This window comes from Patagioenas fasciata, chromosome 3 (genome assembly GCF_037038585.1).
Source record: "Patagioenas fasciata isolate bPatFas1 chromosome 3, bPatFas1.hap1, whole genome shotgun sequence".
NCBI lineage: Eukaryota > Metazoa > Chordata > Aves > Columbiformes > Columbidae > Patagioenas > Patagioenas fasciata.
Window position 1 is genome coordinate 80,975,555 of NC_092522.1, and position 24,835 is coordinate 81,000,389.

At 34.0% G+C, this 24,835-nt stretch overlaps 1 long non-coding RNA gene across 1 annotated transcript; it reads right to left on the bottom strand.

The window, feature by feature from the left end:
* Positions 1–4,260: 4,260 nt before the first annotated feature.
* On the bottom strand, positions 4,261–9,881 carry LOC139827605 (uncharacterized). Its single transcript, XR_011738431.1, has 3 exons — positions 7,084–9,881; positions 6,397–6,512; positions 4,261–5,081 (listed from the first exon to the last, which is right to left on the bottom strand). It is a non-coding gene; the product is annotated as an uncharacterized lncRNA (long non-coding RNA).
* Positions 9,882–24,835: the final 14,954 nt, after the last annotated feature.

Sequence of the window (24,835 nt, forward strand, 5' to 3'; positions counted from 1 at the left end):
TTACATTTTAGGCCACATGGAATTATCCCAGGATCTGGTTTGTAGAACAAATAAATAGGTTTAATTTCTTATTCTGAGAATTTTAATTTAATTTCTTTTTATAATAACACACCGACACAAGAGTTATATTGCACTTTTACATTTGTGGGGTAGGATTGCATCCTATCAGGAAAACTCTGTGCTCCAATCTGCCAAATGATCATCTCTGTTCATTTAAATCCTGCATTAAAAAAAAAAAAAAAAACAAAAAAAAACGAAAAATAGTTGCTAAATTACTACACATTTACTACACACGAATCAATAACTCTCCCATCTTAAATCTTTAGCTTCTTTAAATATCTATGAATGCAACAAGATAAAATAAACAGAAAAATATTGCTTTTAAACATTCCCTGTCTGGGTTAGATGCAATATTATATTTCTCTTGTTCCTATATATATTGTGCCTTTTTCTTGGCTATTAATGTTATGGGAATCAGACAAAGACATGCATAAAAATATACCTTTTATTGTTTCTTTGTTTGCTAGCTAGGCATTTTCATTGCTGTGTTATCAATTTGTGACTCTGAAGTAATAAGAAGAGTGCTGGGGAAGTGTCCCTCAATACCAGAAGAATGTTTAATTCTTGCATAAGTTAGCCATGGATTAGTGGAGAAATATTTATATATACAAGTGTCACAGGTAAAGCCTGTGAGGGTTAATTTTCTCACTAAACTTGATACCTACTTTTCAGACAACTAGGATTAAACCTTTCCAGGTAAGGGACCCTGGTTTCCAGATTTTCCTTTATTTCTGGATGTTACAAACTACTTACTTTCCATAATTTACTCGAATAAACCAATCTGAGACAACTCACAGAAAGTAAGAAACCAGTTTAACATTTACTTTTCCTTGATAGATGCAGTGAAATTCTTCACTTTATGAGAAGTGTGATTTTGATAACTCTGTCTGTGGTATTTGTTGTTGACTGACAAACATCACACTACATGGATGGATAGTCTTGGTGAATCTGATCTATGAACACTTAATTCATGAAAATGATCTATGAATTCATGCAAGGTATATACAACTCAAGTAATCAATTCAATTTTGTCTCAATTTTTCATGTGTAAAAATCTATTTTATGCCCACAGAGACATTTGTATTAGAATAATCAGGTGTTCTGATACCACAGTAGCAAGTTATATACAAACAACTTAGAAAGAAAACAAATATCTTGTCTAAAAAATTGAATAAAGTTGTTTTCCGTATTTGTTATTTTCTGAATTTCAAAATCTGTGAAAGTATTTTTTTAACTGATATTTCAGTAGTTACATGAAATGTATCTGCCCACACCCCTGGGTGTTTGAGAAAAAACAAAATGTGGTACCTAAATTGTGTTACTATACTATTTATTTGCATATTACAATAATATCTAGCTTATTTTTTGTTTTGTTTTGTTTTGTGTTTTTTTTTTTTGGGGGGGGAGGTGTTTGTTTATTTGTTTGTTTGTTTGTTTTTGTTTTTCTGGTATTGAAATACTATGTGTTCTTTAGTTACACAGATATATGTAAATGATGATATGTTGATGTAAAAGTTATTCTGAATAACATAGATTCCAAATAACCAAGTAGAAAAAATGAATCTTTTCTAAACTTCACTGGCTATGTCTACACTCAGCTTACGTGAGGACAAATAATGTAACATGGATAAATATCAACAGAACCTCTTGACCATTTTTTAACAGCATGTAAAATTAACAAGCAGAATTATCAAGCAAATAGAATACACATGTCAGACATACTTTCTTTTGTATTTCTTCTGTTGAATCTTCCCCATTGTTTCGTGGATATTCCATTTATCAACTCACTGATGCTCTGTTCAATTATCACCACACATAACTGGAGCGGCAAAAATGCTGCCAGATGTTTTCTTCAAATATTTGCTTCAATTTTTAGTTGATTACTTTTTTTTTTTTTTACAGTGAACTGGGATTACATGAATATTTAATAAAGTTTCAAGAGGAATATTCTCCCAGATACTACCAATTTGAAAGAATTCTAGGAAATGTTTATAGAAATCTTAATTTTTAATTGATTAATATTAATATTTACATCACACATCTGATTTTTTATCATGTGGTCAAGAAACAGAGTCTTTTGATGTTACTTATGCATCCAGTTAATATGCTGACTGGTCATTAAAATTGTTTATTAGATGAGCTACAAGCAAAGGTTAATAATTTTATTATTAAATATAATAAAATACAGTTGTCCTTATGCTTGGAAAGATTCCCTTGGATTATTCTGCTGCAATTTAAGCCTATTGCTTCCTGTATAATCCATCTATACAGAAATCAGACTGCTGCCTTCCTCTTTGAAGCAGTTTTTAATATATTTGAAGACTGTAACATTGTGTCTCCAGAATCTTCTCTAAACTAGACAACCTAAATTCATGTAATCTTTTCTAGTGCACCTTTCCCTAGATTTCTACTCATGCATGCATATAAGTATACATACATACATATATACACATATATTTATAAATAATAGCAAAAAATAATATTTATGATGTTAAAATATACTTTGGATATATTTAAATCCTATAGTATCTTACCAAAGTACTGTAGTTGTCATCTTTTAGCTAGAAAGGACCTGGACTCATTGAAATAAATTCATTAGACACATACTCATGTAAAAAAAAAAGCTGTTTAAGACGATGAACAACAAAAGAAATAGGATTTTGAAATGCTTCTCAAACTCCTCACAATCTCATTGTCACTTTTACTCCTTACCATTAGCTGAGCAAGTCAAATATAAATAAAATTAATCCAGTTCAATTAATGTCATATTCACTACATTTGCTGCCAGAACTCTCACCCACCAGTTGTTTAAGTCTTGCTTTACTGTGAAGATGATTCCTAAATTGGCTACCACATATGAGGAAAGAGAAATGTTGGAAACACCCCTACTGCAGAACCCTGCTGGCCAAGGCAAAAGTCAAGGGGGAAATCTGAGGCTGCACAGCTGAGTCCATCCTATTACTTCTTTGAAAAGAAGTATTTCATGGCCTTGGTTATGCTGGCAGGTGCTTAATGGTTGATAATCCTGCCAAATCCTTTATCTTGGAAAATCTTAATTTGGGGAACAGAGCATTGAATGGAACCAAAGCAATTTCCTGTGTCTAGCTCTAAGCTGGGGTTGACTAAAGTGTTATAAAGCTGTGCTACTACTTGTGAGGTAACTCTTATATGCCGTATTTCATTTGAGTATGACTAGTCAAGGCAGCTTAACGTGCAAGAACTTCTAATGATCCATTGGTAATCCAATATTCAGCGCAGTGTGAGTGAACATGCATTTGATAATAAATTACTATAAAAATGAAACAAATGTCCAATAATGACAGCCATATACAATTTGCCTTTCACTAAAAATATTTTATTGGGTGGATAGCTGGTGCCATGCGAAACAGAAAGGCTATGTTCTTTGATAAGAAAATAGAAGTTCAAGATAGTTTTTTACTTGTGTGCTTTAAAAGATCCTTTAGCATAATAGCATGCCGCATCCCAGGATAAATAAATAAATAAAGTCTCTTTTCTTTAAATGCAGTGTTTTCCTCATTGAATTTTTAGTGTGAAATGATATCTGGATATTTCAGCTCACTCATTCCAAGCAAAATGTCATTGAGGATGATATCTGACAAAGGCACATCTGACCCGGATATTTATGTTACACTTGGATGCATTCCCTCTATTGTCTAGCAAAAGAATGGAGCTGCGGGTGTTGCAAGAAGTCTTGTAAACAAACTGTGCAGTGTGAACCACCTAGCATACCTTCTTTTGCCAAAGGAACAGCCTATTGTACTACCACAAATATATCAACCATCTCTGGAGAGAACATACGTTTGCCTAAGTGCTTGGAAGGATTTTTTACTCACTCTGCCTTACGTCTTCTCACTACCAGCAATATGTTTTACAAAAAAATGAAATCAACTTGATAATTAAACTCTACAGTACATTCAGGCTTTTGCAGATTATATTTTTGTTGTGTTTATTTTTATTATTGTATCTACTAGGGAATGTAACATAGATGTATTTCTGTGTGGCTTATGCCTCATGCTCTGAAATTCATTTGAGGTGCACTTTTAAGTTGTTCTTTAGGGTCATATTCTTAATGACTTCAAGGGCCACAAGTTCTAGTAACCAAACCTTTCCCACATAAGCATACACAATAGACTATGTAGGGCACTTAAAGTAAAATAAAGAAAACAGTGAAAAGACAGACTTTTTGTTTATTTTGCTTCTGGGAGTGCATATTTATTTTAAAAGCATTAAAAATAACAACTGGAAAGTAAAGACATTGGAAAAGTGAACATAGCACCTCAGGACATAGATATATATTCTACTAAAATTCATAAGTGTAAAGACAAAATTCTGCCCTAGCTAAGTCAGATCAATTTTCATTTAAGTCAATAGACCCTCTGAGTACAGATGTAAGGCAAAATTTGCTTCTAAGTTTGTCTTAGTCCTACCAAGACCCAGTGAAATACAAGATCTATTCACATAAAAATGATCAAAACAAGCACCCCAGGACCCAGAATTAGTCATGTCTACTCCCCATCACAAACCGCTTTTCCTTAGGGTTAGTCTAATACATTATATATAATACATAGCTCACAGAGCTGACAATGACCTACATAATCAATCATTGCAGTTTCCATTTTTACTATCTTGCTCACACACGGAAGAAAGAAGGTTTTGCTTTCTCCTGGCTCTATACAAAGATCACTGAAATCCATGGAACACTCCTGCTGACTTCAGCTGCAGCTGAATTGCCTCTGAATGAGCAATATGTGACATGAGAATAGCGTAGTGCTGCACTGAAAGGCACAAATGTGGCTCACTGAGTTTGGTGTTGCTTCCGTGCTAGAATCATTCCCAATTTAGGGCCACTGCCAACCATCCCCAATACAGCAGACATTGTAAAGCAGAGTCAGGGTGTGGGAATCCTTCCCAAGGAGTGTCTTTGCTGAATAAGTTGCAGAAACATCATTGGGCTGGAAACGTTCCATTGAATCAGAGCAGGTCCAGAGAGCTCAGTAGCACTGGAGGAAGCAGGGACTGGGTGAGTGAGCAGAAGGAACATCGAAAAAAAAAATGTGAAAATAGCTAACTGCTTCTATGGTTTTCATGGATATGAAATATATCAGATGGTGTGCTTTTGTGATGTGTGTATGTGAGATATTTGACTCCCACTACAAACAAAACAGGCTAAACATGAGGAAGAATCATTTTACAGTGAGGGTGGTAAAATACTGCAACAGGTTTCACTGAGACGTGGTAGATGCCCCATCCCTGGAGACAGTCAAGGTCAGGCTGGATGTGGCTCTGAGCAACCTGATCTAGTTGAAGATGTCTCTGCTCCTTGCAAGGGGGTTGGACTAGATGAGCTTTGAAGGTCCCTTCCAACCCAAACTCTTCTATGATTCTAAGATGCAGCTTTTTAATTTGCCCTTTAGGTTTTCAGTTAAAATGATGACATTTATATTAACCCCAATTTATGTATAGAGACACTTTATTGTTAGTTGCACTGTGGGCTTAGGGTATGGAATCCTCCATTCCAAGGTGTTTTTGTCTGCTTCTGACTTTTTTGATATTTATTTCTCTGTGCCTCTGTTCAAATTTTCAGACACAGAGAACTGAATTCTATTCATACTATTCATACTATTCATAGATGCTGCCTCCATTCAAATTTTCAAAAAAATAAAGTTTGGACCTGTGAACCAGGTTAGATTTTTAAAAATATAACCTGTGTTCAAAAAGCGAATAATATTTCAAATAGTTTGGGAAAAATAGTTGAAAACTTAGCAATTTTTCTTTCTTCTTTTATCTTATTCTGAATAATCTACCTGATTGATATAATTACATTCTGTTCAAGAAAGCTACAGCTTGCAATTCCTCAGTAGAGACTTATTGACTTTCAGAGAAAGATCAAGGAATTTTTTTTTTTTTTGCACTCTACAAATTCCAGATGACACATGTAGTAGCTGGGTAGGAGTTTTCTCAAAACTGCTGTTATTGTTTTGGTAATAAGTTATCAGATAGGAAAATTAAAACTTTGGATCTACAGTTTTAAACATTCCCCTGTGGCCCATCAGCACTAAAATTGTAATGCAGATGTAACGAAATAAAGCCTTTGGTTTATGGAGGAAATAAATACATGGAACCAGAAGCCTCAGAGAGAGGTGAGGTGTGATTCAGTGGGAGCTGAAGATAACATGTGAGCCAAACTTGAAGCAAGAAAACGGATTTTACTTCTAATATGAAATTTTAGTAAGGAATCTGGGCCTGAAACAAGGATAGGGGGTAGAAAAAAAGATTAATTCAGGATCAGATGAAAGAGATACAAAATGATTATACCCTCTTCTTCATACAGGAGATATACACTCTTATCCAGGACACTAAATACAGCTCCAGCCTTGTGAAATGCAGTGTTCTTCTACAGTCAGCGGATTGACTAATAATGTGTGTCCATTCTAATGCAAGGAAAACAAAATCAAAACGGAGAACAAACAAATAACCACAAAAATCCTACAAACAAACCAATCAAAACCAAACCCAGCCCAACCCAACCCAATCCAATCCAACCCAACCCAACCAGACCAAACCAAACCAAACCAAACCAAACCAAACCAAACCAAACCAAACCAAAACCAAAACTAAAACCAAAACCAAACCCACCAAAACATTAGTGATATCAATTAGTTCATTAGCTCAAATGTCACAGGTATGTATTATGAGTCTACAGACTTAAGTCTTTTCTGTGATCCATGCAAACATAAATAATATTGCACTGTGCCATGCATATAAAATCTTGGGGTTTACAGTTTTTTCTTTAAAAGGTCAGAAAAATCACAGACAAATAATCTGTGTTAAAAGTGTAAACAGTCATCATTTTTCATGGCATGCCAACATTACTGGATCCTTATTTAGCTACCTTGTGCAGAACACAACTACAGTAATAATTTCTTCCTCTTTTATGCAGTAGAACAACGATATACAGCATGCTCTTTCAACAACCATGAAGCAAATGAAGGAAGTTCTTACATATAAAACCCCTCTGCAGTAGAAGCTGGATGTTGTAGTGGCATCTTGGAGAACAGGAATACAACTGCCATGAATTTCCTGTGAAATGCTGGGCAGGACTCTTAGGCTAGACTTTTCCTTTCCCTCCTTCCTCTCATTATGTACACACACACATTTACACAGAAGCACAAACACACACATACACTTACGTACACAGACATTCACAAACAGACACTCTCTCCTGATTCTTTCCCCTCTCCTTCCTTCCTCTCCCTCTTTTCTTCATTGTAGTTATAAATGTACTGACTGCATACCGGGAATTTCTTTAAAGGAAAGAGATTTTAAAAATGCTTGATGGTTTTAGTGTACTTATGCCTTTCTTTGATATGTTTGAAATAAGGAGACAGTGATAACAAGACCATTGGCTAGACTAACTCAAAGAGAAACAAAATTATCTTTATGCTGTGGAAGCTAGGTTGGTTCAGGACTCTGTGTACCTATTTTGCAAGCTATTGAAGGTTGATACGTTAATTAACTCATGCATGACTTTCAGAGAAATCTATATTTCAATCAGGGTCCCTAGAGGGAAAAACATTTCAAAGTTACTGTGTGATTATAAAACAAGGAAGGTTTAACACTCTTTAAAATCATTCCTAATACCTGGAGTGTGTGGGGTATGGCTTTCATTACTTCTCCCTGAGAACTTCAGAAAGGTACATTGGTTCAGGTCTTCAGCTCTGCTATAGACCTGCTGATGAGCTGGTTTAAAAGAAAAGAAGCACTAGATATTTATGTTTTATGTTTATATTTATTGTCCTGAGCTGTTCTACCATAATGTTATCAGAAGTTTCTAAAAAAAAACCTTATAGAGCACCCGAAGTACTGCTGATAGTACCTAAATTTTAACCTAGAACAAAAAAAGAAAAATCTTCAATAATCCTCTTGCGAAATTCTTTTGAGTCTTTATAGTACATCCATTCTGCATCCTCTCTTGAAAAGGGAAATATACTTCAAAATGATTGCTTCACACATTTCAGGATTTCCTTCACCTGTAGAGAATTTTAACAATTAGAAATACTTGTTATAATACAGTGAATCAAGTCGTCTTAGCTTGTTATTTGACTAGTTCTACTGACTTAGCATCTCACGTATCACGTGTATCATGTAGTTGTTTAATCAGCACTGAGCTGAAATGTACTTAAATTTCTCAACTCACTTTTTAGATTTGGGAGTTTACATGATGACAATGATTCAGATTAACTTGCACTTTTAAAGAAGAAGATAGGGAGAGAAAATGTCAGCTAGTAAGATTCATGAGAAGATTTACTATGTAAATCTGTTCTTATCAACACACCATTTCATAAGCTGTTTCCAAGTGAATGAAGGTAGACTAATTGAGGTACACATTAAGAGTTCCTTTTGCTGTACTGGTCTTTTCACAGGTCTGTGACCTCATGAGGAGTTCTTGTTCTTCCTGTGTGTTTCTCAGACTGCAAGCACTTACACATAAATGTTTACATGCAGGACTCTTTCAACCTTTTTGATAACTCTGGGGTCTCTTGTTCAGATATCCTCACTCTTTGCTTTCCATGTGTATCCTGTTTCCTCATTAACTGTGGGTTGTAATCTCTCACCCACATGTTTTAATGTAACAGAGACTATGGATGCAGATGTCACTTCTCAGTGCACTGAAACACACATGACATATTTTGTACTCAGAAAGAAAAAAAAAATCTCCCAGATGTCTAAATTGCTTATTAACTGAGTCAATTAAGTGCCCTTGGTATCTGGCAACATCTGTGCAAATGCAATCAAAGGCTGGACAGTAATATTTCAACCAATTAAATTGGAGAATGCCATTGTGCCTTAAAATATATAAGCCACTATTATACTGCCTGTGGACTTGCCCATTCATGGATTATTAATGTCACTGGAAAATTCTTATATTTCACTACTCTCTTATTCTAATATATTACTATGAGAGATGAAAAAGAATGAACAGTGAAAATGAAATTATAGCAGGAAATAAATAATTTATATCTGAATGTTTAATGTAGCAAAATGAGAGAGAACACAGAATACTTCATGTAAAGACAGAAAACAATGAAATCTCATTTTTTAGTACATGATATCTTCACTGTTCCTCATAGGACAGAGAGATGATACATGGGAAAAATGAAAATGGCTGCTAATTTTTATTACATGGGCTGGAAAAGGTCAAAATAACAGCATACTCCAAACTCTCACAGAAAAGAGAAAATATTAGCTTTCAAATACATCATCCAAGTGAGAGAACATGTATCAAAAAAGATGATTTAATCTATTAGGGCACATCTGAATTTCACATTTATTCTTATAGTCAATGGGAACTCAGTTACCTTGGTCAAGTTAGATGGCTGTTGTGCTTACTGCCACAAAAAATTATGTAAATGAATATAATTCCTGCTAGGTACATGACATTTAACAAGCGTTGTAACAGTTTTTCAAATATGCAACAGGAAAAAATATTCTTTTACAATAGACTGTGATTCGTACTTTCAGAAAGAGCCACTGCCAGAATGAAAAAGCACACAACTGCTCAACTGTGAAAACACTAGCTCTACCTGTCTTTCTTTTAAAAATATTCCTTTAAAACCTGTGTACAGAAAAAATAATCTTTCAAGTTCCTCTTCACAATTGTCTCCTTTAATTCTTTCACTAATTTCTTCCACTTGACTGTAATCTTAATGCCATTGTTGGCAAAAGTATTTTTTCTTCCTCATTCTGTCCAAGATCTCTCTTGACTCTGGCACCTTTAAATTAATTTCCATTCTGCATGGATTCTTTCTCCATAGTTAAATGGTTTCCCACTTTTTAGTCTCTGAAGACATTCGGTCTTGTACAAAACCAGTTGCTTCCCTTCTGCAGAGTATTTCCTCTTGGAGTAAGATATAGTAAGACTTCTTCTCATTCTATCCATGTTACAAATATGAGGATATTTTATTCTCTATTCTAAGCTATGCTTATGCATCTGATACTACTTCATCTCAAACCCTGAATTTTGCTTTTAACTATAACACTTCACTCCTCACAAACCATCATGACATCAGTCACATCACCATTCCTATGCAAATTAAAATATATTTATATTTATAGTCATAATATTACTACGTCTATTCCATTATATTTATTCCTTATTGAGGATTTCCTCCATCTTCATAAGTAACTTCTTATGCTCAGATCCTATATGAGTTAGTGTGTGATTCACATCAAATCATCATTGAACATGCTCAAACCAAATCCCTTTGCTTATGTCAAGGAAAGAATCTCAGGAAAGGTCACAGCCAAAGTGGAGTTTAATCTGTTTTAAAATTCATTTAGTAGTGATTACCTAATCATGTAAAAAAAGCAGCTAGATTCATTCTTTCATCCTTATTTAAGGAACCCTTTCTAACATCTTGAGTCATCCTTGGAAAAACAGTATGTTTACTCAAGACTGGTGTTGTCATGTCACTAACAGATACCTTTATAACTTTGCAATGAATCTATCAGCAACAAATATACCTAAGTCAATATACAACTGAACATTTTATTCTTTAGAAAATAAAGATTTTTTTGTCTGTTTCACATTTCCATATTCCTTGTCAACTCTAAAAGGAAGGGCTTGTCTCAAAATGGTTGCACCCAGGCAAAAGATGTTTAAAGGATTATCTAAAGCTTCAATATAAACTTCATGATCACTAACTCCATTCTTTTTGATAAAACACTCATTGGAATGATAAAACAAACTGTCTAATATTCAAGTAATTTTAACACATTTCACTTCAAATACATGTAAAAGCTGATATTTCTTCAATCTTCACTTCTTTCATACATAGCAGCATCTACATATATAGTGTCTATATTATTTATTCTGATTTATGGTTAGAAAAAAAGTTAGAAACAACATTTTTCATCTTTTATCTGTATAAAGGATATCCAACATTTAAGTTAATATCTTACTTACATCCTGATAAAAAGTAAACTGTTATCAGGATGGTTGGTGGGATTCTCACTCTTATGCTTATTTTAACAGGAATCTTCTACTATTACTCTACAGTTTTCCCATTCAGAATAAAATTTAATGTTCTTCCTTGGCATGTACACATGAAATTCCATGAATGAAATACTTTCTTAATGGTGAAATATACCAAAAATTATTAATATGGGATGCTGGTAAGAAATAGACTTGTGATCTTGGTCTCAAATTGGTGGTTTGTGTTTCAAATACTCATTTAGATTTTCCACCATTTCAGTTGTTTTAGAATTCTAGCTTTTTTGACTCAACTCTTGCCTCTCTCATCTTATTGAATCATCAAAAATCATTATTAAATCAGTCCCACATAGTTCACAACTGTTTTAACAGCAAGTGCAATACGTCGTGAAGATCCTTAATTTATGTGCCAAATATTTCTTTAGCACTTAATGATTCTATTACCATTTAAGTATTTTTTCTGTCTTAATACTTACAGAGTTAAGACTTTACTTTCTGTAGTACCCCATTATTTCACATATTCCTGTATACTTCTTAACTTTCACTTTTAGTAGTAAATACTTTCCTTTCCTGTCCACTCTCCTCACTCAACCCCCCCACCTTTTGTCTTCTAATTTCTTGCTCTCCTCAGCTTTGAAAGTGAAAGACTCGAAGCACAGTCATTCTGTTTTATGCCTTGTATGTTTTTCTGTTCCTATAATTCTGTTCTACACATTGAGTATAGTGTATAAAGAAACTGTTACACAAGATAAAGCTGTATTGCCATAAATAAAAGTAAAAAGCAAAAGGTTAACAATGAAAATGCCCTATCAGACACAGACCAGCAAAAAACTGAGCATTCACTGCATCAAAACATTGTTGCAAAGGATGAAAAGTGTAATACTCACCTTTCAGAAACATGAAGAAGAATGAGTAGACTGTGTCAAACAGACTCCTCTTTGCAGCCTTGATACTTGAAGTTATTATAAAGCACTTCAAAATCTCAGAATGAAGAATTGCTAGGTTACTTAAATAACATTTTTATCAGGAATTATCAAGGCAGCACAGTAAAGCAGACACAAAAAGTAAATCTCCGTAAGCACTTAGAAAACCTGACTAGAAATATTCCAAACAATTCCATGCAAGAAAGAGGAGGATGAAGAGCTAAGTGTCAGAAAGGTCATTGAAAACTAAAAATTAAATCTATGCAAACAAACAGATAACAACATATTCCGAAATAGTAATCAGACAATGGGAAGAAATAATTAGCTAATCAAAAAAAGAAATTTGCTAATTTTGACAGTGAACATAATTAAAGAGAAACTTTTCACAAAGGTGAAAACAATCCCTGGAAAAAACAGGTCATACACTTAAAATTTGCTGCTTCAAATTTGACAAATTTTAAATAGCACATTTAAACAGAAATATTAGTTCAATTGTGCAATTTTGTTTCTTCATATGCACAACAATATGTATTGTAGACTTGTTCCAGGAATCCTTGTACAGGTAATACTTCTAGTTGACTCAGTGAAAATTTGACTTATGAAAAGCTTGCTGAGTGGTTTGCTTTGGATATATGGATAATTCACTATCACTCTGTGGTTTGTTCTGTCTTCTCCAATGATAGCTGGGTTTCACAGATAAGCCAGTTATATGGCACCAACCAATATTCTGTTCTGTTAACCGCTAGATACTCACACATTTAGATGCATGCAGACTGCTGCTAAATTATACAAGAATGCACACTGTATTTATTTACAAACTGGATGAATAACTCCAAGAATTGTGTTCCTGTGTGCAGACTTACACCAACAAATATTTGCTATTTTTCCAAATATTTTTTACAGTCAGTCTTCCAGCAAAAACTCATTTCAATAATATTATTCTATCAAGTGTTTAAATTCAATGAAAATTAAAGTCAAATTCTGAACAAATATTGCTAATAAGGTTGGCCAACTGCACTGTTTTTTTTCAATAGCTGATATCTATAACAACTCTTACTGTGGGCAGAGTTAAGTGCCTACTATATTTACCCGATTCTCAAGAACAGAGTCGATATTTGAGTCTTTAAAATGTGAACTTGGGAAGTGAAAAAGATTCAGGTATGACTTGAATGTCATCGTTCCACATGTTTACCTTGGATTTCAAAAAGCTTAATTGCTTATGTGGCCTTTTGCCGCTAGATATCTTATTTAATAATTTTTCATTCCTCTTTGTTTTTTCTTTTTGCAACATTCAGTTAAACTCAATTTGACTTCTTGGGAATGTTCTTGTGAACTGTAGTATTTCTGTGACTTTTATTTTATTAATACATTGTCTGTTTCACAAAGCAGCTCTTGCTACTTGCTACTTTGCAGTTGTACTAATTGTGTGGTGAACCCACTAAGTAGTATGGCATTGTTTCTGCTCTGTCCTTTGATGTTATAAAGACTAACTGTGACAACCAGGTGTTCTTAAGCAAGAGGCAACAGGAGATGGGAAAGAATTCTTTTCTTTGAAAAAGAATACCTAAATTTTTAGGGGTTTTGTCAAAACAGTTCCTTCAAATTAATATTGTTAAATTAAAAAGAAAAGAAAAGAAAAGAAAAGAAAAGAAAAGAAAAGAAAAGAAAAGAAAAGAAAAGAAAAGAAAAGAAAAGAAAAGAAAAGAAAAGAAAAGAAGAGAAAAGAAAAGAAAAGAAAAGAAAAGAAAAGAAAAGAAAAGAAAAGAAAAGAAAAGAAAAGAAAAGAAAAGAAAAGAAAAGAAAAGAAAAGAAAAAAGAAAAAAGAAAATCAACCTTTCCACTTACATACCTCCTTCCCCCCGTCCCCATCCCCAAAATTTTCTGTTTTTCACAGAAAGCTGTCTTTAGGTGCTCTGGGGGATGTTGATGTTAGGTGATATGGATAATTTTACTGAAAATCTTGTTTTATTCCACAAAAGATTTTGGTAGAAAAGCTTCAGACAGACATATTTTACTTGCTCAATTCACACTAGGAATTATTTCCTTTTCTGTTCTCTGTTCTTAAGAGCACACAAACCCTCTGATCATCAGACCTCACTTGGTTACATTAATTATTACAGGATACAAAGAAAACAGGGCAAAGTGTCTTTATGCTGTATATTGCCCTCATCCAGTTCTCATAAAGCTGGTGAAATCTCAGGCTTGTGTAACTTGTGTTGAAAAAAAGCCAGCCTCCTTCAGACCTTTTGCACACTTCAGAACACATGGTACATTTATACCCTGTTGAGTTGACAAATGTGTCTTAAATACTACTTGTGCAGAGCTTACTAGGCAACTTGAAGTCCTTTAAAACTTATTTATTTAAAATCAAAAGAATTCTGAGGTAGATAGGGTTGAATGTCTCTTGCTAAAGCTGATGTAACAGAGGTAACATTTAGGGCAGATCAGAATCTGTCCTTTAGTCTCCTCCTGGAGTGGGTTTTTCTTATAGTGGGACCTCTGTCTGAAAAGGGGAATATTATTCAGATCTCTGTTTGCAAGACTATTTTAAAGAGAATTTGAAAGAGTCACTTCAGCAAAAGTTAACACTCTTGCAAAGTTAATGACAGCAAACATGTATACTAGAAATATATATAGTTTGATTGTTTTGTACTATATAGGGTGTCCAATCTAGCAGATGAGTCAACATTTTGTTTACTTTGTCTGCCTTTACCAAATGTTTTTTGTGGTGTTGTTTTGTGTTGTTTTTTGTTTGTTTGTTTGTTTGTTTGCTTGTATTTTTGTTTTTCCCCATAAACTCTTCAGGATTAGGACTACTGTGAATATTTTACATATGCTTTTCTCTGTGAGTTGGCTTGCTTGAAAGAAGAGTGACATTTCTTGTGAGTGGGGAAGCAGTAAATGTCAGACTCTACTCTACTGATGCCCAATGCAAAGGAAATGATGCTTTCCTGTTCAAGAAAACCTATTATTTCAGCACTGATTTGTGGAAAAGTTTGTCATTCTTCTCTGGGTCACTTTCTATGGGTAACTTCTGTGGCACATAAAGAGACTTCAGGCAAGATTTGTACAGCTCTGCAGTGTACAGTGCAATTATTTATTTTCTGTGTATATAATAGATACCTAGTTGCTAACAGGACTAGGCTACACAGTAACATGCTCACCAGACCAAACAAGACATCTAGATAATTTCTGCTGCTTGGGTAGTCATTATGAATGGGGAATGGTCTACTATTCCTTGAAGAAGGGTGGCTATTGTGTTTTTCAAGTTATCATCTTCCAGATATTTTTTTATTTCCTTAAGATTTTAAAGCTTTCAGCTAGTAATATTCCTTTCATGTCTATGAGATCCTAATAATTTCTGTCTTAATGATTAAACTACTTTTGTGTTTTTACATTTTTTTATGTCTAGTTCTTCTGTCTCATACAATTTTTCACACCTTCACAATGATTTTCTCAACAAAACTGAATTAACATCACATAGCTGTGTTGCACCAAGCTGGCCTTGGATCACAGACAGCTGAAATCTTGTGCCAAGGGGTTCAGTTTCATCTTGAAAGTGTCCTTAATTGACTCAAAATTCCCTGCATTTCTATTTCCAAGTGACAAGACGCAAGAAACACGGAATAAACAGATCCATATTTTTAGATGTTTTTGGGAAACCTCCAAAAGAAGAGCATTAAATGGGCAAATTAAACTAATGCATTCTACTGAGGAATTTTTTTTTTTTAATAAAGTGATGATGCTATCTTTAGAGACCATCCTTCAGAAACAAAACTAATAAGACAACTGAAGAGAAAAGTAAAAAATGTTAGCTGGAAAGTTATTTATGGGTTCATGCTCATCTAACAGGAACAAACTATAATATTTTTAGATAAGATAGTTTCACAGTTGTGTTGTGCACTGTCTAGCACTACAGTTCTGATTGTTCACGAGTATTTCAAAAGCTCTAGATGCAAGATATAAAAAAGTTAAAATTAATTCTCATGAATTTTCATTCCCTTTTTCTTGCAGATTTTGATACTAATCTTCACAGTATCCTTTTGGACAAGTTATCAAGATGTGGGATGAGAGGGATTATGGTGCACTGGGTGAAGAACTGGCTGAACAGCAGGGCTCAAAGGACTGTAGTGAATGGGACTACATCCGTCTGGCAACAGGTTACTAGTGATATTCCTCAGAGTTCAACTCCAGAGCCAGTTCTGTTCAATATATTTATCAACAATCTGGATGCAGGAGTTGAATGCATGATTAGCTAATGATATCAGACTGGAAAGTTCCATTGGCTGTCCTGAGGGACAAGAGACCTTCAAGAGGGATCTATATAGCTTGGAGCATTGGGCTATGATTAATGAGATGAAATATAACAAGTCAAAATGTCAAATTCTGCACCTAGGACAGAGTAACGCTGGGCACGAGTATAAACTGCTAGAAGAGTGGTTGGAGAGCAGACCTGCAGAAAGGGATCTGGGGGTGCTGATAGAAAGTAGGCTCAATATGAGTCAGCTGTGTATGTCCTGGCAGCCAAGAGGGCAAACTACATCCTGGAGTACATCAAACACAGCTAGTCAAAAGAGGTGATTATCCATCTGTATTCAGTGTTGGTGCAGTTTCAACTTGAGCACCGTGTGTAGTTCTGGGCCGCACAATTTAAGGAGGAGGTGAAGGTTGCTGAATGTGTCCAGAGGAGGCCAACCAAGCTGATGAAATGGCTGGAAGGAAAGTCCTACGAGGAGCAGCTAAAGACCTTGGGTTTGTTTAGTTTGGAGAGAAGGAGGCTGAGAGGTAACCTCATGACTCTTTGCAACTTCCTGAGGAAGGGATGTGAGAAGGGAGGTGCTGAGCTCTTCTCCCTGGTATCCAGTGACAGGACATGTGGGATTGGTTCAAAGCTGTGCCTGGGTAGGTTTAGACTGGATATTAGGAAGCATTTCTTTACTGAGAGGGTGGTCAAACATTGGAACAGGTTTCCTGGAGAGGTGGCCAATGCCCCAAGCCTGTCAGTGTTTAAGAGGTATTTGGACAATGCACTTGACAACATGCTTTAACTTTTGGTCAGCCATGAATTGGTCAGGTAGTTGGACTAGCTGATTGCTGTCAGTCCGTTTCAACTGAGTCAGTCTAGTCTATAACAAAGACAGAAGCTTCTATAGATTTTAAGCACCCAACATCCACACTGAGCTTTTGAAAAATGTACTCTAGAGGACTACTCTAAAACAGGATTAGATAAGAATTTGCGCACTTCAGTCCTTTCATGGTTCTTGGCCTGAGCATCAGATTAGAACTACATAGGAACACATAGTTAACTAGTATTGTAATTAACTGTAATTAAATGTAATGCAATTCAATTAAATGTAATTAAATTAAATGCACTCATTACTATTTAGAGTATGTAATGGGAACAATACTTGTAAACAAACTCTTGTTTCCACAGAGAAAAGTAAATAAATATTAAGAAAGCTCTTTTGTCTATTCTTTTTCCAAATCCATTAGCACCAAATTGTTCTTATTTCCTAAATAAGGTCATTTTCCACAGTAATAGGACTAGGGCTTTAATCACCTCAAAGTTTAAATTTGTAGTTTCATAGCTTAGAGACTTCATTATCTAGGATCTAAATGAAAATATCAGCTCCAATCAGAGCGATACGAAGATGAAACTGATTTTTTCCCTCTCACATAAATATTCCTTTTTTGAATAAAGCAAGAACAGTTTATATCACATTTAGTAGTTTATATATCTATCAACTCTCAGAAAGCAAAGTCACTGAATGCTCTTTTTCTAAATAGAAGTTACCTTCAACTGCTTTCACTTAGAGATATAGGATTTATTCTTTTTAATGTTTTCTCTTTGTCGTGAGTAAAGTTCATATTAATCAACGTGGTGTGATTTTTCTCATATCACTGTGTGTGAAGTAGTTTTTATGTCCTGCAATTATTAACATTCAGTTTTGTTTTGTTTTTCATTCTGAGTCTGGATGATATATAAGTCTCTAATTTACTTGTCACCTGTCTTTCTTACCAACATAAATACTATTTATTTAGAAAGATTTTTTTATATATTTCAGTTTATTTTAATTTTCCTATTTTACTATACTTACACTGTCAAAACAAACAAACAAAAAAAATAAAGCACATGTACCATTAAAACATTTGGGTAAAAAGGGAGATGGAATGAAGTTTTAGTGAAATCAGATTTATTTTTAAAGCAAAAAAATCCTTTTTACAATCAATTCTGGTTTAGACAAATCCATCCTTGGTAAGTAAAACAAAGAACTTTATCTGTTTTATTTTCCAGAAACTTTCCTAACTGCTCTATTTATGAATTTGTATTTCTACATATGCTAGTAATGAACTTTCAGAAAAAGTCACAGAATTACATCGTAGTTGTCTCATTTCTTGTATAATTTTTAAATAGTGAACTTTGTGGTTGTTTTGTTTTGTTTTTCTTCTTTAACTTGTACCTTGAAAAAAATAATCTTTTTTAAGCTTCATTTTCTTTTTTTACATGAACAACACAATGAAAAGGGTTTGTGTATTTGATATTGGCTGTCAATAACTACTTAGTTTTTACTATTTGAAACTGTAAGTGAAATTATTTTGGAGGAGATTTAAAATGGGTATCATCTCCATATAAATTGGTTTTAGAACCAAAGGGGGCCTGCAGTCAGTATATATTATAAAATTCTATCACGTTGTCTAATGGATTAGATTTTATTAAGTACAATAAAACAGCATGAGATGTTCTCAATAGAAAGCAAATTGAATTGAAAGAGATAATTAATTACTGTAATTCTTATTTTTTCAACACTGCATAGACACGAATGCATTTGTTATACGTGTGTATATTGCATATTGCACCATAAACCCATCAGTGTAAACTTTTACATACCTAAAATAATCAATATGCTTTTCATTCAAGGTTTTAATGTTTTTGAAACACACTATCTGTTTTGCACACACAGAATCACTTTGCTCTGTTGGAACTAATGAACCTCTTAACAATTTCCACATTAAAATGCTTTTCTATAGTTAATAAAACTTTCATAGAGATATATCCAATGGAATCCTCACATACCATCTCACTAGATCCTAGTGAGGAATGTCCAGTGTGCAGAAAAATGATATCAATAAAACAAGACAAAATCATATGCTGAGAATCCTTGGGGAATGATCCCTGAGAATTAACCCAGATCATATTCTACTGATACCAAGAAGAAGCGTTGTAAAGTCCCTTATCTATTATCGCAAAATTTGCTTTAGAAGTCTTTGGAAAGAAAATGCCTATATTCTATTTAATACTAATCCGTTCCATCTCTGAAAAACAAGTCTGAAACATGGAAGATAGCTATCTTGTAACTAAAATTGTTTATTACATTTCATTACTTGGATGGCTTTAGAAAAAAAAAAATATTGATTTTGTATTTTGTGAGAGAGCTTTCTAATGAGATTTCAAGCTATTGAAAAGTTCAGCACTTCATCTATGAGATTCTTACAACTTTGAAATAAGGTATTCCACTCATATGGAGAGGGAACAGACTTCTTTCTGAGGTCAGAATTTGGGTAAAAAAATAGCAGTCATATAACTGTCCTCAGTCACATCTGCTCCAGAAATGATTGGAGAGAAAACAAATAGAAAGATTATAACATTAAGACTGTCATACCAGTAACAGGGATATTTTTTCCCATCCAGAAACAAGTTATCTATAAGAATATAAAATTATTGTTTTACATTTTGTCTCTTTAAGTAAGTACAAAACACTTATACAGTCCTTGTAAACTAAATACATACTGGTCAAAAGGTTACAATATATATATTCAGCAGTCATTTGTATACTTTTCTGAGGCAACTGTAAATTAAAGAATGTATTAAAACCTTATATAAGGCGACAGTTTTCCACATCTTACTTAAACTAATTCCTTTCTGTATCAGTTTATGGTGGAAATGTTCCTTTCTGTATTTGTTTTGTTGAACTGTAACCTACTTAGAGATCTCAAAGGAAGATGCTCGTTTTTACACAAGTAATGCAAGCTATACAGTGAATCGAACTCCATCCAATGGAGCCGTATCTGCATCACTTGTAGCCATCTGTTTGTGGTATTTCTCCAAGACTCATAAATACCAATACCCTATTTTCTTCTATCTTATTTGGAAAACTGTATTCATAAATGGTACAGTCTCAATTAAAGGTACTTTAACTTCCTGACTTAACCTGTCAAATTTGTATATTTTGTAAATTGCATTCCTAGTACTGCAACTACAGTTCACTTCTGCTCGGTTCAGATTTTTGTAGTGTCTTTGCTACAAAAGTTGCCTGTGGAATGAAGAAAAATTTTGGTTATGGAAGATTGTTTTCTCTCCTTCCAAAAAGAAAGGGCAGAATAGGAGCAGTTTTTCCAACTGAGGGAAAACAAAACAAAACAAAACAAAACAAAAAAACCCACCAACCAACCACAAGCCAAACCAAACCAAAGAAAACAAAAGACAGTGAGTTTGGATAAAGTTGTTTTAAACCTAAATTTCAAGTCTTTTGTTTCACAACTTCTTGACTGCATCTGGTCTTCACAAAACAAATTTCTTGTATCTAGGAAAAGGGAGTACAAATTATCTTTTATCCAGCACTTTATTTTGTGGGAAAAGGTGCATTCTAAAATATGTTTTTAATGTGACCATATGTTCAAACATATGACCATGTATAGAAGTTGAAAACTGAAAAATACAAGTAGAATGCCTGCTTCTTATAAAGTACAGTTAAAGACATTATTATTATTGTTAATAACAATAACTGGAGAAGCATAAAATCTGCCTTTGGAATCCTTCCAGTCTTGGCAAGCATAGCACTTGTGGTGGTTTACTCCACAGATGTTAGCTTAAAAGTAGGAAGTTTATTCAAACTGACTCTATGAGAAAAGTGTAAGTCTTGCTCAGTCTCTGACATTTGATCCATAAAATACCTTTCTTGATATGAAAAGTAGAGAGCCTAATGGGAGCTAAGGACTCTTAGAAACATGCTTGCTGTACTACACTTACAAGAGCAAAAGTCTATGTTGTTCAATAGAATAAAGGTAAAGAAGAAAGGAAGACAAAACTGATTTGTTTTCATAACATGCTGCATGGCCAGTGGGACTCTGAATACCTCAGCTCTGACCTCAGTCTGTCTTGGATCCATCCACAACACCGAGTGTCTGAAATAGTTTTATTTTGCAAAAGATGGCAGGGAGACATGATGGTTTACTCAATGGTTCAGCTTAGCCATGAACATGAACTGTTTCAGGAACATCTAGGTCTAAGAGGGGGATATTTTTTAGGCTTTTAGCTAAAGAACACAACATTACAAACCCTACATGCAAATTACTTAACAGTTAGGATTGTACGTAAGTTCAGCACACTTTAAAGATTTCTTGTGAGACCTTTCTCTTCCTTGTGTGGGACTTTCTAAATTAGTTTCAGTTGCAAGTGAACTGGTATGAACTACTACAGTTACAATGAACTATTGCAGTTATGATTCCTTACCTCTTCATTTCCCTTTCCTTTTGCCTGATTTATTCCTTACTATTTCTATACTCCATCAGCAAAAGAAAATAAGAAAGCATGCTGCTAAACCCAGTTGCTATACCTGAAACACCAGAGGTAGAAAATCTTAAACATGGGTAAATGATTTTCCATTCACTGCAGAAGAAATTTTCTTCTGACAGGCTTAGAATTTTCCTTCCTTGGGCAAGGTCTCCTCTCATTGGTATAATGTGTATTATTGACATTCAAATAAAGAATAACAGATGTGATTTTGCCATATATCAGCTTTGAATGTCACCTCATTTCCACAGTGATAATTGAAGTCATTATTTGGATAGAAAAGTCTCAGTGGATTGTATTTTTTCTGCTGTAAAAAATTAGCTGGAGTTCAAATAAAATAACTTTCCTTGTTATCTTCCAAACCAAAAGATTTTTGTTGTCTGCAAAAACTGCTATATGTCTTTGAAAAATGTGTGTTATCTCAGCAAAGATTTATTATCTTTTTTCTTTAAACTTCAGCAAAGTCAGGAGGCAGTTAACATTCTTTGAGTCAAATCTGTTCATGACACACATTCTTTATACATCTTGCTATAAAATAGTAGCTGTATTTATGAGTAACTTATAAAGTTCTATGTCACACCTTAACTATAGCATTACAGTGAAAAATGATGTTTCATATTATTCTGCAATAGACTTAAAATTTTTTACAGTGTGTGTATATATATATATATATATATATGAACATATACACAAACATAAAAATTACACAGGGATAATAATAAAACAGAAATACAATGAGGAAAAAGTACATGGAAGCTTATTAATACACTTGAAAATGAAGAAAAAGGTAGTGCATGTATAACTTTTAATGTGGAGAAAGAACCTCGTTTTCACTGGATGTCCATGATACCCTAATCTTTTCTATAGTTCTAAAAGGCACTCATCCTGGGTTACCACTGAGCTGTCAAAGGTACTCTAAATTCATAGCCTAAGGACTCTCCCAGAAGAGCTGATCTACAAGAGTAGCAGGACGTTTATTGTGTTTTCTCAATTAAATTGAGAGACATCTGGAAAGAAATTTCAGAGTCATTCTTCATTAATTAAAACAGCTTTATAGAATATGTATTTCCTTTCTTCTAGAATTCTTTAAAATATTGAGAGATTGTTTGGAATTATTTACCGTTTAAAATTATTAATTGATGTCTTTAGTGAACAGTTCCTGATTTGCACATTCTTTAGAGTAATCAACTGCTGATATGGAAATGCTGTAATTCTACGCTTTGTTTACTTGGGGCTTTTTCATTGTGATTTTTGATTATCAGTGAAATAAAAGATGGTAGTTCCATATCAGTTTGATTTTTTTCTTCTCATTCAATAATCTCCCTGTAGCTAAATTATGATTTTGATTTTGGAGAATAGATGCTAAAACTAGGAATACAATCCCAGTTATCTTAGCTCTTAAGGAAACATGTAGTCTGCATGAAGTATATATCATGCTTATGATACTCTGTGAGACAGTTAGTTTTCCCCTAAGCAGAGAGAAAACTCAGGGTGAGCTCGTTAAAACTTCATAACTGGAAATATTATGAACAAACCAAATTATTCCTTCAGTGCTTTACAAAACCTCTAGTGCTGAGTACAATGAAATAATATTGTATCTATATTAGTAAAATATATTGAAAAGAGCCTCTTCACTGGTACTTATGTCAACTGTCAGAGTCTGGTCATGACTGTAGGATTAAGCTGTCCCAGCCCCTGAAGTGAGACTACTTCTTTCAAACTTGAACCCTGACCTGAACTAACCACCATTCTTGCCCATGACTTGTCTGGGAGGGTGCCAGCTCATACTGCCTAAAAGTCTGCCAGGTTTCCATTGATACACCTGCAAGAAGAGTTTCACGGTACAGCCAGCTGAGCAGCAGTGCCGAGGGCCCGCCACCACTGATGGCACTGCACTGCTCAAGACATAGCCACAGGTATAGCCCAAATTGATAACACTGCATGGGGTAAAGTGCCATGCGAAAGGGATTGCAGCTTAGGACAGGTTGCTGTGAGAGCATGAATCACAAGGCACTACTTCAGAAACTTCGGCAGGGTGCCATCTACTTGTTTTTAGAAGAGAGATTGTATTTCATCCAAAATCAGCTGAGGTAAGAAACATGTCTTAGCATTTTCTTTGTTTCAGTTAAATCATCAAGATGTGCTGATTTCTTGTTTCTTATTTGATTTTTTAAAACTTTAATACTTCTTCATGTTTCTCTTCTAACTTTTTATACTTTTTTATACTTTTTTTTTCTCCCCTTTTGCTGCATGTCAATATATGTGGATAGTTAATGTAAACTAGTCATTTTTATCACTGTGTCTTTCACTTAAGCATGTGTTTCAGAAAAAAAACCAAACTATTTTTAAACAGTTAGCTACATAGACGACCATGTGAGCCCTTATCTTGCAGCTTTAACTGAAAAAAAGATTCCCCTTCCCTTGTAAAATGGAAAAACAAGCAATCATCTTACTTATGAGTCAACTCAGAAATATAAAGAAATGGTAACACTTCATGAAGTTATTTTCTGAAATGTTACTGTAAAAAAAACAAAGTTAGTACAATTAAGCACTAAATATTGTATAATAAAATGAGAACTAACTTCTTCTCCATGCTTCTGTAACCACTTGCTCGCCAACAAGTAAAATAGCATTTTTTTCTTTTTTCTTTGCAAGTAATATTTATGACTGAAATTATAAAATTTAGCATAAGAAATTAAATATAAAGTTGTAAGTAATTTTAACCTTCAGATATGTCCATATGAAGCCTCTGAACTAAAACACTGTAAGAATACATTCCTCAAATCCCAGAAGGTATTTTATTGTAACACGATAAATTTTATTAGGAAAGATACCTAAATAAAATTACCAGATGAAATGATGATGTTCTCATAATCTATAGATCTACAGACTTTTAAAAGAATATGAAGCTTATAGTTCTACATTAAGGTTATATCCTCAGGAAAAACAAGCGAGCAAACAAACAAACCAAACCACCATGCCATAAGTTTCTATAAAAGTAAGAGCTTTAACCATAGGGTATGATGTCGCTTTTGCAATGCTACACCTTGAGATAAACTTTCCGATAAAATCTTATCCAAACATTTGTTGAACTGTGTAAATAACAATTTTTGTCTCTGTGGGCAATTACAAAAAGCTGAAATGCCATTGCATTAAACAAGTTGCTTAGCTTCAGATTTGAGCTATGGTTTTTGTTTTTTTCATCCAGAACTAAAAAAAAAGGATTAAAAATGAAAAATAAGTATTTTAACTTGCTAGATTTCCTTC